Source organism: Astatotilapia calliptera, chromosome 5, assembly GCF_964374335.1.
Source record: "Astatotilapia calliptera chromosome 5, fAstCal68.1, whole genome shotgun sequence".
NCBI classification, from domain to species: domain Eukaryota; kingdom Metazoa; phylum Chordata; class Actinopteri; order Cichliformes; family Cichlidae; genus Astatotilapia; species Astatotilapia calliptera.
This window is the reverse complement of record NC_137426.1, coordinates 35,337,129-35,350,380: the sequence shown is the minus strand read 5'-3', so window position 1 is coordinate 35,350,380 and position 13,252 is coordinate 35,337,129. Positions and strand designations below refer to the sequence as shown.

Sequence of the window (13,252 nt, the reverse complement as noted above, 5' to 3'; positions counted from 1 at the left end):
GTCGGACTCTGTAGTTTTCTCTGGTCCCCTCCCCAATCAGACCAGGAGTGACATGTTTAGCCGCATGTTCTCCTTAAATTGCTGGCTGTCTGAGTGGTGTCCCAGAAACGATGTGGGCTTCATAGATAATTGGCAAACCTTCTGGAGGAAACCTGGTCTTGTTAGGAGAGACGGCATCCATCCCACTTTGGATGGAGCAGCTCTCATTTCTAGAAATATGGACAAATTTATTAAACCCCCCAAAATATGACTATCCAGAGTTGGGACCAGGAAGCAGAGTTGCAGTCTTACACGCCTCTCTGCAGCTTCTCTCCTCCTGCTACCCCCCCAAAAACCCATCTCCATAGAGACTGTGTCAACTCCCAAACAGACAAAAAACAAACTAAAAACCAGCAACAAACGACTTAAACATAAACAATTACAAAGAAAGAACAATACAGTATCCACATCTGAACCAAAGAGTAAAACAGTGAAATCTGGATTATTAAATATTAGGTCTCTCTCCTCCAAGTCTCTGTTAGTACATGACTTAATAATTGATCAACAAATTGATTTACTCTGCCTTACAGAAACCTGGTTGCAGCAGGATGATTATGTTAGTTTAAATGAATCAACACCCCCGAGTCATTCTAACTACCAGAAACCTCGAAGCACAGGCCGAGGGGGCGGTGTGGCAGCAATTTTTCACACCAGCCTATTAATTAATGAAAGACCAAGACAGACTTTTAATTCATTTGAAAGCCTGATGCTTAACATTGTCCACCCCAGCTGTGAAACTCAGAAACCAGTCTTACTTGTTATCATCTATCGTCCACCTGGGCCTTACACAGAGTTTCTGTCTGATTTCTCAGACTTTATATCTAATTTAGTTCTGACCTCAGATAAAATAATTATTGTGGGTGATTTTAACATCCATGTAGATGCTAAAAGTGACAGCCTCAACATGGCATTTAATCTGTTATTAGACTCAATTGGCTTCTCTCAAAATGTAAAAGAACCCACCCACCACTTTAATCACACTCTAGATCTTGTTTTAACATATGGCATCGAACCTGAACATTTAACAGTGTTTCCTGAAAACCCTCTCCTGTCTGATCATTTCCTGATAACATTTACATTTACAATAATTGATTACACAGCGGTGGAGAGTAGACTTTATCACAGTAGATGTCTTTCTGAAAGCGCTGTAACTAAGTTTAAGAATATAATCCACCCACTGTTATCATCTTCAATGCCCTGTACCAACACAGAGCAGAGCAGCTATCTGAACGCTGCTCCAACAGAGGTCGATTATCTTGTTAATAATTTCACCTCCTCACTACGTACGACTCTGGATACTGTAGCTCCAGTGAAAACTAAGGTCTCTAATCAGAAGTACCTGACTCCGTGGTATAATTCTCAAACACGTAGCCTAAAGCAGATGACTCGTAATCTGGAGAGGAAATGGCGTGTCACAAATTTAGAGGATCATCATTTAGCCTGGAGAAATAGTTTGCTGCTTTATAAGAAAGCCCTCCGCAAAGCCAGAACATCTTACTATTCATCACTGATTGAAGAAAATAAGAACAACCCTAGGTTTCTCTTCAGCTCTGTAGCCAGGCTGACAAAAAGTCAGAGCTCTGTTGAGCCAACCATCCCTTTAACGTTAACTAGTAATGACTTCATGAACTTCTTCACAAATAAAATTTTTATCATTAGAGAAAAAATTACCAGTAATCATCCCACAGATGTAATATTATCTACAGCTACTCTTAGTACCATTGATGTTAAGTTAGACTCTTTTTCTCCAATTGATCTTTCTGAGTTAACTTCAATAATTACTTCCTCCAAGCCATCAACGTGTCTTTTAGACCCCATTCCTACAAAACTGCTCAAAGAAGTCCTGCCATTAATTAATTCTTCGATTTTAAATATGATCAACCTATCTCTAATAATCGGCTATGTACCACAGGCCTTCAAGCTGGCTGTAGTTAAACCTTTACTCAAAAAGCATCTCTAGACCCAGCAGTCTTAGCTAATTATAGGCCAATCTCCAACCTTCCTTTATATCAAACATCCTTGAAAGAGTAGTTGTCAAACAGCTAACAGATCATCTGCAGAGGAATGGTTTATTTGAACAGTTTCAGTCAGGTTTCAGAGCTCATCACAGCACAGAAACAGCTTTAGTGAAGGTTACAAATGATCTTCTTATGGCCTCTGACAGTGGACTCATCTCTGTGCTTGTCCTGCTAGACCTCAGTGCAGCATTCGATACTGTCGACCATAATATCCTATTAGAGCGATTAGAACATGCTGTAGGTATTACAGGTACTGCAGTGGTTTGTATCATATCTATCTAATAGACTCCAGTTTGTGCATGTAAATAGAGAGTCCTCTTCACACACTGAGGTTAATTATGGAGTTCCACAGGGTTCAGTGCTAGGACCAATTCTGTTTACATTATACATGCTTCCCTTAGGCAGCATCATTAGAAGACATAGCATACATTTACACTGCTATGCAGATGACACCCAGCTCTATCTGTCCATGAAGTCAGATAACACACACCAATTAGTTAAACTGCAGGAATGTCTTAAAGACATAAAGACCTGGGTGGCCGCTAACTTTCTGCTTCTTAATTCAGATAAAACTGAGGTTATTGTACTCGGCCCTGGAAAGCTTAGAAATATGGTATCTAACCAGATTCTTACTCTGGATGGCATTACCTTGGCCTCCAGTAACACTGTGAGGAACCTTGGAGTCATTTTTGACCAGGACATGTCCTTCAAAGCACATATTAAACAAATATGTAAGACTGCTTTCTTCCATTTGCGCAACATCTCTAAAATTAGAAATATCCTGTCTCAGAGTGACGCGGAAAAACTAGTTCATGCATTTATTACTTCCAGGCTGGACTACTGTAATTCATTATTATCAGGATGTCCAAAAAACTCACTGAAAAGCCTTCAGCTAATCCAAAATGCTGCAGCAAGAGTCCTGACAGGGACTAGAAAGAGAGAGCAGATTTCTCCTGTTTTGGCTTCCCTTCATTGGCTTCCTGTTAAATCCAGAATTGAATTCAAAATCCTGCTCCTCACATACAAGGTCTTAAATAATCAGGCCCCATCTTATCTTAATGACCTTGTAGTACCATATCACCCTATTAGAGCACTTCGCTCTCGCTCTGCAGGCCTACTTGTTGTTCCTAGAGTATTTAAAAGTAGAATGGGAGGCAGAGCCTTCAGTTTTCAGGCCCCTCTTCTGTGGAACCAGCTTCCAGTTTGGATTCGGGAGACAGACACTATCTCTACTTTCAAGATTAGGCTTAAAACTTTCCTTTTTGCTAAAGCATATAGTTAGGGCTGGATCAGGTGACCCTGAATCCTCCCTTAGTTATGCTGCAATAGACGTAGGCTGCCGGGGGATTCCCATGATGCATTGAGTTTTTCCTTTTCAGTCACCTTTCTCACTCACTATGTATTAACAGACCTCTCTGCATTGAATCATATCTGTTATTAACCTCTGTCTCTCTTCCACAGCATGTCTTTTATCCTGTCTTCCTTCTCTCACCCCAACCGGTCGCAGCAGATGGCCCCGCCCCTCCCTGAGCCTGGTTCTGCCGGAGGTTTCTTCCTTTTAAAAGGGAGTTTTTCCTTCCCACTGTCGCCAAAGTGCTGCTCATAGGGGGTCATATGATTGTTGGGTTTTTCTCTGTGTCAATGAAGCGCCTTGAGGCGACTTTTGTTGTGATTTGGTGCTATATAAATAAAATTGAATTGAATTGAATCATTTCAGGCAACTTTAACCTGTCCATTATATATTGTTATTATTAGATTCACCAATATCATAGAGATTTCATTGACCAATTGATTCATTGAGTTTTTTCCCAGTTATGTCTTTATTTGCCTGATGTTAAACAGTTTAGGGGTCCACAGAATTTAGATAACTTTTAACTTTTACAAAAACATTATTTCATTATTTTACAGTCTATTCACCATTATATGCTACGACAGTGAGTATAACAAAACACGTCTGATTATCTCATTTTACTTCTTTATGACAGATGACAGCAGCCAGCAACCAACCCTTACATAGTAGGCAGTGATGTTCAACCTCACTTTGTACTTATATAATTTATGAACGAATAAATAAATATTCTGCCACAGTAGACATCTACATGTCAGATTTAGACTGACTTCCAGTTTGAGTTAATAATGTGTGAAAACATCTCTGTAAGCTCTGTAAATTTCTTCTACAAATTCTTGGACTCTAAGTTCTCATTTCTGAATGATCAAGTGAATAATTGGTTATGGTTATGGTTGATATTTTCACATTGGAGCGTGCCTACTCCACTATATGGACCCGGCGCCGCAGCAGCACTACTGTTTGTAAAGCCAACAACCCGTGTTTGTAGTTTCTCCAGAGGTGCTTCTTATAACTGCAGGATGCTGCAGGGAGCAGCCCAGTGCATAGCTACAATTTAATAAAATGAAAGAATAAGCTGAAGATTTTACATTTGCAGGGAATTCTGGTGTCAAAGATTAGGCATGTGGTTGGCACAGTAGGAATATTTCTAGGAGTTCGGGGATTTTTTTCACTCTAAAACAGTAACATTCACATCAAGCTTTGGCTTAATGTGAATTTAAAAGTTGAATGAAGCTGACAGTCATTTTATGATTTGGTTGTTCTTTTCATTTTAGACTGTTTAATATTGTCAATCAGTTTCTGGTGTTTTGGGAAATTTTATTCCTACTGAGGATAAAAAATAAACTAGCACTGATTGAAACAGGAGGAAGGAATCTCCCTCCCCAAAAAATTTCATTGCTGTTAACTTGGATAAGCTTGTCATTTTGTATATTCGATGATAGCAGTATAGCAATATAGTGTAATGAAAAACTCTCCTGACACTACCATTCGTACTGTAACACCAGAGCTGGCTTATTTAGTGTCTGATAATAGTGTGAAAAAAATGACCTATCACTTTAACAGTACCTCTGTATTATTTTGCAATTCTAAACTTAGACATGTGGTATTTTGAGGAGGTGTTGATAGCGGTGGGTCTTTCCTCAAATCTGAACCAGTGTATGTATCTATTGATTATGTTTGTGTGGGTCTGTAAATGATTATCTAGCATATCCCCCAATTACTGCACTCAATTAGTCCTTGAAAGCACTTTGTAAGACTTTGTAGTTTACAGGTTTTGGGAGGAAGTGTTTAGCGATTGCAGAACCTGCATTCCTGTGATAACAGAAGGCTTATGTGGGAGGCAGTGGGAAATCTTCCTCCAGGACTTAACCTCCACGGAGGAGAGATTATTACTGGCAGCTCCAGGTCACAGAAGACCACAACCCATTTGTCCTGTAGGGCATGTTTATCCACACAGCACACTACTGTGCTGCTTTACATTTTACACAGGGTCTTCCAATCACAAGTGCGGTGCCTTCAGAAGATTTACATTTACTTTTACTTTTTTCACCAAGGTGAAGAGGACACATCAGACTGAACACTGTCAAACCAGAAATTATCTGCTTATTAGAATAATGAGAATGCTTTGAATTGGGACTATAAAAAATATTAGCTTTGAATGCTGTCCTTGATTCATTTCTGAGTTCTCAGATGATTCTGATGTGCCAGCTCAAATTTAAGTCTAAAAAATTAATATTAAATTGTATTTCCAAACAAGTTTTTGACACATTTCTATGTGTTTTCTCCTGATAAAGTTGTTAAGCACTGTGTATATGTACACTGAAGTAAGGAAGCATTTGATTTCTTAGTTTTTCAGATATCTGTTATACTTAAGTGTTTCAAATCATTAAACAACTATTTTTCAGCCCGGTATCTTGAAACGATCTACACCACAAACATCAGTCAAATGACAAACTTTCACTTTCAGTGCTCTGTGTGTATGGATGTTCCAGCTTTGCATTAAGCCAAAGCACTAACATTTCAGAGTGACACCTAAATAAAAGACAAACCGGATTCAGAACGTTGGAATACTGCATAATTGACCTCAGAATTCCCAACAATAGTGACATGTGCAGCTGGGTATTTCATCTTATTGAATTGCAGCTTTGCACCAGGGTCTCTGCCTGAGACATCATGCAGAAACTCTTGCTGCAAAGCTTTGAAGAAATTATGTGCACAGTTTGATGCCTTTGTGTGACGGTGCAGCTGCATTAAAAAAAAAAAAAGATCAACCCTCACTGCATCATTCACAAGTTAGAACTTGCAGTTCATGATACTGTAAAACATTACAGAGTCATTTTTTAACTCTCCAACTGGAAAGTGTGCTGCTGATCTCAGTGAATGAACAAGGTTGCCTCCTTCCCTGTAGGGAGATTTGCAGAAGCTGACTGTTTTCTAAGTTAGATGTGTAGGAATCTACCACAGTGGAATATCTGTTTATGATCATATTAATGATCAAGGAACTGACCTCCCAGCCCATTGTTCATTCAGTGGTGCTAGTTTCAGTCATTGCGCAAATGTACTGTTTATAAGGTTGGGGGAACCTGCAGTCAGCTGAGACTGAAGAAGTCACTTGGATGATGATGAAACACTACGTCCAGATGAACAGAATCAATTTTGGGAGATTTGCTTACCTGGATGATTGAGCATGCATCAAGACAAATATTTATTTAGCTTTATTTAGGAATCCTATTGAAAATCGTCATCCTTTCCATGTTAAACCATTATTGGTATTCCTCACATACAGTCTTGTGCTTATATCAAGCTGATCAAAGCAATTTTTTATGCTTGTCTATGTATCAGCCTTACAGAAATACCTCTTGAAGTTAATTCTGCCTAAGCTCAAAGGTTTACAAGTTCATCAAGCCCAATCTAATTTGCTGCATTCCATTTAAGCATCAGTTCTGCGTTTGCACTGCTGCTTACAGAGCTCTTCTGACACCAGAAAATGCTCTGTTTCTGTGTGATTGATGCATGTGGGAGTATCACACAGGGTAGAGAGACAGGAAAATATCAGTCCCCAAAGAATGACTTTGCAAGGACTTTAAAAAAAAAAAGAACATAGCACATTTTATTCTCAGAACTTGGGAAAGTCTTTAAAATCCCTCTGTGAGGTAAACCTCCCTTGAAAGTACATTTGCTACGTTTGGAGGTCAGGACTTGTGAGCGTACAGTGTGAACAGGCTCAGTACTGTCAGCTGACCAGCACGTCCTCAGCATCCGATAGCAGCACATTATCTAGTGGACCAGTTGGCATCAGTCCTCACTGTAAGGGATTGAATGACAAGTGTCTACTGCTTCCATTTCTCAGCTAGGTGCAGCAATTAGACACCGAGGGGAGAGCTGGTTTATTTATGGGCAGTATAGTATTCGCCCCGATGGCTGGTTCCTGATCCCACCTTGCCTCCTCACTCCTCGTTGTTTAGCAAAGCCTTGACTTGACTCTCTGGGATCCTGCGAGGTTATTTGCACAAAAACATTTTGTGAACAACATGCTCTATGAACAAGTGTATGCTCTTTGAAATGAAAGACATGTAAATAACACTTTTCTAGTGTGACTGGCCATTCAGAGTGCTCTATACTTCAGGCCACATTATATAATCAAACAGCACTTTATCTGTTTTGCATCCACACCTACGAATAATTTAGAATCCCCAGTTAATCTAACATGCACACCAGAGCTGCATGTAAAAGAAACAAGCACAGAGAGAACACTGTTGTTAAGATGATTGTGCTAATCCGCACAACACCATGCCGCCCAAGTGTCCTCGCTCTATGATGTCATCGTTGCTTGGTGGATTTCAGAATTTTTTTTATTTCAACCCACCAATTTCAAAATCCTATTTCAGTTATGAGAACATGATCTCAATCTGCCCAATTCAACTGAGTCGTTACATGTACCTCAGAGAAATATCAGACTTTTGACTTATTAGGGATTGGCAGTATTTCCCATATGGAAAAGAAATAGTAAAAACTTACATGATTTACTCATGAAAGTGGCCACTTTCTCATTACTTTCATATATTGTTTTAGTAAGTATCCAAAACATACAAGTTTCATTTATATAATTTTTCAAGGGATCTTATATCTGTTTTCACTCTTATATGCTTTTCATACAAGTTTCACACAAGACAGATACAAACTTTATGAGATTTATATCTAGCTTTTCCATATAGGTTAGCCTGTCCTTTCATAAATACATCCCAGCTAATATATTGTAATGTAATATAAATTAAGCAAAGTATTGCCACATTTTTGCATTTTTTGTAAACCAGGTCAAACGTTCAGGTACTGAGTAGTTTGCTTGTTACGATGACTTAAAGAAACATGTTAGCATTAACACCCACATGGGGAGGAAAACATAGCAGACAAATGGGCCAGAGAGAAGACTGGAGTTCATGTCTTGTGTAAAATGTGAGGTTATCATGATTTATTATATATAGATTTTGCTGGTGAGTTGTTGTTTTTTGTTCATTTTACTTTTCAGAAACATTTTGGTTTAGTTTAGGAATCAAAACCTGCCTGGTTACATTTAGAAAGAGATAAGTAATCTAAGCAAACACTTTCTTGATGATTTTATGGTCTCAGTTGCTAGTTTTAAATCTTCCGTCAGAGTTTCCCCGTCTGATCCAAACCTTGCTTGTCATGTGTGGTGTGAAAACTCGAAGATGGTGACAGCCAAAAAAGCCACTCAGCTCGTGGCTTAACGACAGGATTTCATTAAGCAATGCATGATGCCACAGTGGATCTGTTCATCTTTTACACGGGTTAGAAATCCTGAAGGTGAACTTCCTCCTCTGTACTTTAGGCACAGGCTCCTGAAAAGAACTGAAACAATCATCATTTATTTATAAAATGAGCAGCTTGGTGTGTGTGTGTGTGTGTGTGTGTGTGTGTGTGTGTGTGTGTGTGTGTGTGTGTGTGTGTGTGTGTGTGTGTGTGTGTGTGTGTGTGAGAGCGATACAGCGGGTTTATGCAAGACGTACAAAGATGTTCTTGGAGAAAATAGCCACAGATGATGACTTTGTACAGTGGATATGAAAGTGATTCTAATTTAAATACGACACTTCACAACTCCTCGGGTTTCTGTATTACGTGCAGCACCTTTAAATAATTTTCTTAAAATATGACAAAGTTGGTAATTACTATAGACAGTAACTGACACTTCAGATTGGAGCTATGAAGGTCATTGATGCTAACAGTGTAGATAATAGAGAGTAATTGAACCGCTTCCTCTTGTCTTCTTCTTCCTTCCTGTCCTCTGGTATCGTCTCACGTTACTCTCAGCCTGGTACATTTCGATCACGCCTCAGCTCCTGCCTCCCTCCTCCTCCTCCTCTTCCTCTCTCTGCTCTCTACCTGGCTCAGAGCTCTGTGTGCTGATTCAGCCCACTGTGCATATATGCGAGTTCTCAGCTCTGATTCGAAGGCATTAAAATGCTGCAGGCAGTGGACTGAAGTAATCTCTCTTTCTGCCAAGCACAACATTCAGCTTGGCGGGAGTGAGCCGGCTGCCCTTCTTGCTATACAGTACACCACAGTTCATGCTGCAACATGTCATCGCCCATGCATCACTTGCTGTCTGGTTCTGAGTGAAAATGTGCTGCTATAATTTCTTGAACTTCACAAAATGTGCATTATGAACCACTTCAACATGCCTCTCTCTTTTTATGTTGCAGGCGGCACGCCTCATTGCCCGTAGAAGTCTCTGAGATCCCTCTAAACCTTTTTGCCCCTCCATGTAGAAGGAGTTACCCCTGTCGCAAATGGAAGTCTGCATCTTTTGGGTAAATTGAAGGGTTTTGCTTTTGTTTTTTTAACTATTCATCAGCCCAAGAATTTGTAAGACCATTTTCTGACAGTCTGTCTCCATTACAGCTGTTTCTGTCCTGGTGGTAGTCCATACAGTTTTTATCAGCCTGATAAAACACCTCATTTCTGATCTTCCCATTCCCCATTCTGCTTTTCAGTGTTTGTCACTCATTTCCGTTTGCTGGTGAAAGCTTCCATCGCCTGTTGTGAGCTAGCTTATGGGTGGCCTCCTCAAATCCGCTCAGATAAAAAATGAACAACACCCATTACGACCAGAGCTGCGAAGCTGAAGCTTAGTGGGGTAGTGCATTCCTTTGCAGGATAAAGAGGGTACGCATCTCCCCTTTCCGATGCCTCTCCCCTTCAGTATTGAACAATATGTTTGAAAATGAGTAACAAACCCTGCTGTTCTAAAACAGATTTGTAGATTATTACAAGCAGCTTGTTTGCATAAAGCAACCTCCAGCATATACAGTGCATGACTGACTGGCTGTCCATTACAGTCCTCCCCTCTATGGATTCTTTTCATTTTTTTTTCCCTTGGAGTTCATTACAGCTGCTCAGTGAGGCCCTGAGAGCTCTGCAAATGAGGAGAGATGGGGAGAGATGAAAACCCTCAGCGAGCTGAGCAGTGGGACACGGGCTTCAAAAGCTTCATGGCAATTTCAAAGGGTTTTTATTCCTGACAGCACCCTAGCTATATCTATGGAATATCCAGCACTGTGCTCGAGAGCGGTTCTAAAGGCAGGTTTGTGGGACGGTGGCAAAGATGAGGTTAAGACACCTCACCCTCTGGGCTTTGGTCTGTAAAAGGAAATAGCGAAAGCCCTGATGATTAATGTTTGCTCACCATGTTTATTGATTCTAATTAGGCATGGTGATGAAGTGAGTACAAAGAATGAGCGCTAAACACTTGTGATTACAGCGAGGTCTTGAGCTGTCCTGCTCTATTAACAAGTGTTTGCCGAGGAACACGAAGAGCAAGTGCACATCAATTACAATTGCCCAGGGAGTTGTGCTCCAAATGAAGTTTGGGTCAAGCTGGAGCTTACAATAAGACGTAGGTGTGCAGACTGGGTAATGAATGCAATTATGTTAAAATTACAGAGAGACATGGTGACACACTGCTGCAGGTAGAAATCACACTGTGAAGCAAAATGCAGCCATATAGTGGATCAGCTTTAGAGACAGATTATTGGCTTTTATATTTGGTGGAAATAAGATTAAGGGTGTCAGCAGCAGGAAAAGGTAACAGCTAGAGATAAGATTACTCCCTTCTTTTGGACTTTGGTAGTCTTGCAGAATCGCTGTGATTCTGCTCTTTCCTCTCCATTATTGCATTTTCAAGCAAATAATAATAAAACTGAAATTGTTTAATAAAAGATTATTACGATTCAAACTGTGAAATCACACAGAGAACTGCTTTCATACTGTGTAGTGCAGAACACACAGTACTGAATTTCAACAAAGATGGCCAAAGCTGTGTTCTCGAAATTATGCTTAAAATAGGAATCTAAGACAGACCTGCTCTTCTCAGTGTGCCTGATATTCTTACCTCAGCCCTCGAACCGGTTTTGCTCCACAGTTCAGATCAGCAACACGTCCTGCAAACTTACCTGCTAAAGCTGCTCCTATTGGTCAGCTCCAAACACCTGAGCGCACGCAGCCAACGACTACATTTATCTAGCCAAGGAAGAAATTCAAAGAAGGAAAAGGGAAATGATTTCATTGAATGCAAAACTGGTACATGCCCCAAAGTACAGGATACATCATCAACATGTTCCCAATCTTTGTTCCTGAATTTACTTCTATGTAGAATAGCATTTTTTTAATCATTTCTGATATAAAATTTGGGGAAACTTGATGTACAACCTGTATGAACTGCATCTGAGTCAATAGGAGAAGCTTAGCTTAGGGGAACTGAAGGGTCCATGGGTCAGCACGACTGACCACCAGCTTCAGTTTGCTCTTTTATTTGAGACCTTGCAGCTGTAAATGTGCTGGATTGTGTTCATTAGTGCAAATGTCTGGCTAGAATTGCATTTGTTTGTGGGTGTTCTGTTCAGACTCACTAATGTGCAGGTGTCCCCTCCTTGGTAATGTTTAGCCAGGCTTTATCTCAGCATATTGCCAATTCTGAAAAAAAAAAAAAACATAGTAATTTTGCATTTGGGAAAAAGCCCAAATCCACAGAGCCACACACTCAAAGACAATATGTTCGTGTCTCACTATGGTCTGCTTTGTCTTGTTTATTTTTCTCCAGCTCCTTTTGGATGCTTTTTAATGAAAGCTCAGTGAGTGTAACTCCAGGCTTGCAAAGCTGGATGTTACTTGAGTTTTAGGCAACTGTTATTTTTGTTGATACGGTCACTGCCAGTGGAGGTGCGTCCAGATTACTTCCAGTTTGAGCTCCATCAGATGATGTGAATCTGACAGCAGGTAGTGATCTGTGTAAATGGTTTTCTGTAAACCTCAGTATCCACTTCATCTTTTCCTTCTCTTCTATCTGCACTCTCCAGAAGGCACAGTTGGAACCTGATGTCCCTCTGTAGGGTTTTATCAATGTAAAACCCGTTTACACTGAGAACTGCTGATGAACTGGTGATGGCGTCATGTTTTTATTATGTATGGCCTTCAAGCAGAGATCCAACAAAAGAGTATGCCTGGTCTAGGTTAAGATTCATTTTCTCACTTTGTGCTCTGCTCTTATCATCGCAACATATGCACGAGTCAGCATCCATTTTGATTCATTGAAGCCTGATGTGTTTTTTTATTTATTTATTTGTGTGTGTGCGTGTGTGCACTATACACCGTGAACATAATGTGCTGATTGCATTAAAAGTGTTCCAATATTTCCATTAGCTAGTGAAGAAACTAAGTTCTTTGCATCAAAAAAAATGTGAAAAACAATGAGAATCATAGGAAGTTGTTCCTGTTCTAAAAAAACAGACTATTTACAAGCTAATCGAAACTGTAAATTAGTGCCTCTAGATTCTGTGATTTTCAAGTAGGGCCTTTGTAACACCAGGTCAAATTTTGTTGGTGATTTAGTCTCAACCCTACTATTATGAAGTATGTGGTGAGAATCACAGAATACTGTAACAAACAATACCAAACCATCTAAATGTGTGGTTGGTGATAGTGATGGTTGTGCACTATTTGTTAATTGCTCACCACACTCTTAGAAGGGATGTGTTAAAATTGACACATCATGTGTTAAATTTTAACACATGTGCTGCATCAGATCAGGGACAACACATGATGTGTCAGTTTTAACACAATTAATGTGTCTGCTCCTTTAACACATCTTCTGTGTTAAAAAATGTAAACACAAAGATGTGTTATTTTGACACAAAGATGTGTTAAAATGTGTACATTTCAATTTTTTTTAAAAAAGGAGAAAAAAGATGGGTATATATTATACACTTATTGAATTCCATTTTTTATTTGGCATATTATAAATCATTACAAACTGAATGAACAACAACTGTCAGAA

General features: G+C 39.7%; 1 protein-coding gene across 2 annotated transcripts in view; it reads left to right on the top strand.

Annotated features, from left to right (window-relative positions):
* The window catches only part of iqsec1b (IQ motif and Sec7 domain ArfGEF 1b), a 243,029-nt gene that overhangs the window by 77,559 nt on the left and 152,218 nt on the right, over positions 1–13,252 (top strand). The window lies entirely within an intron of this gene.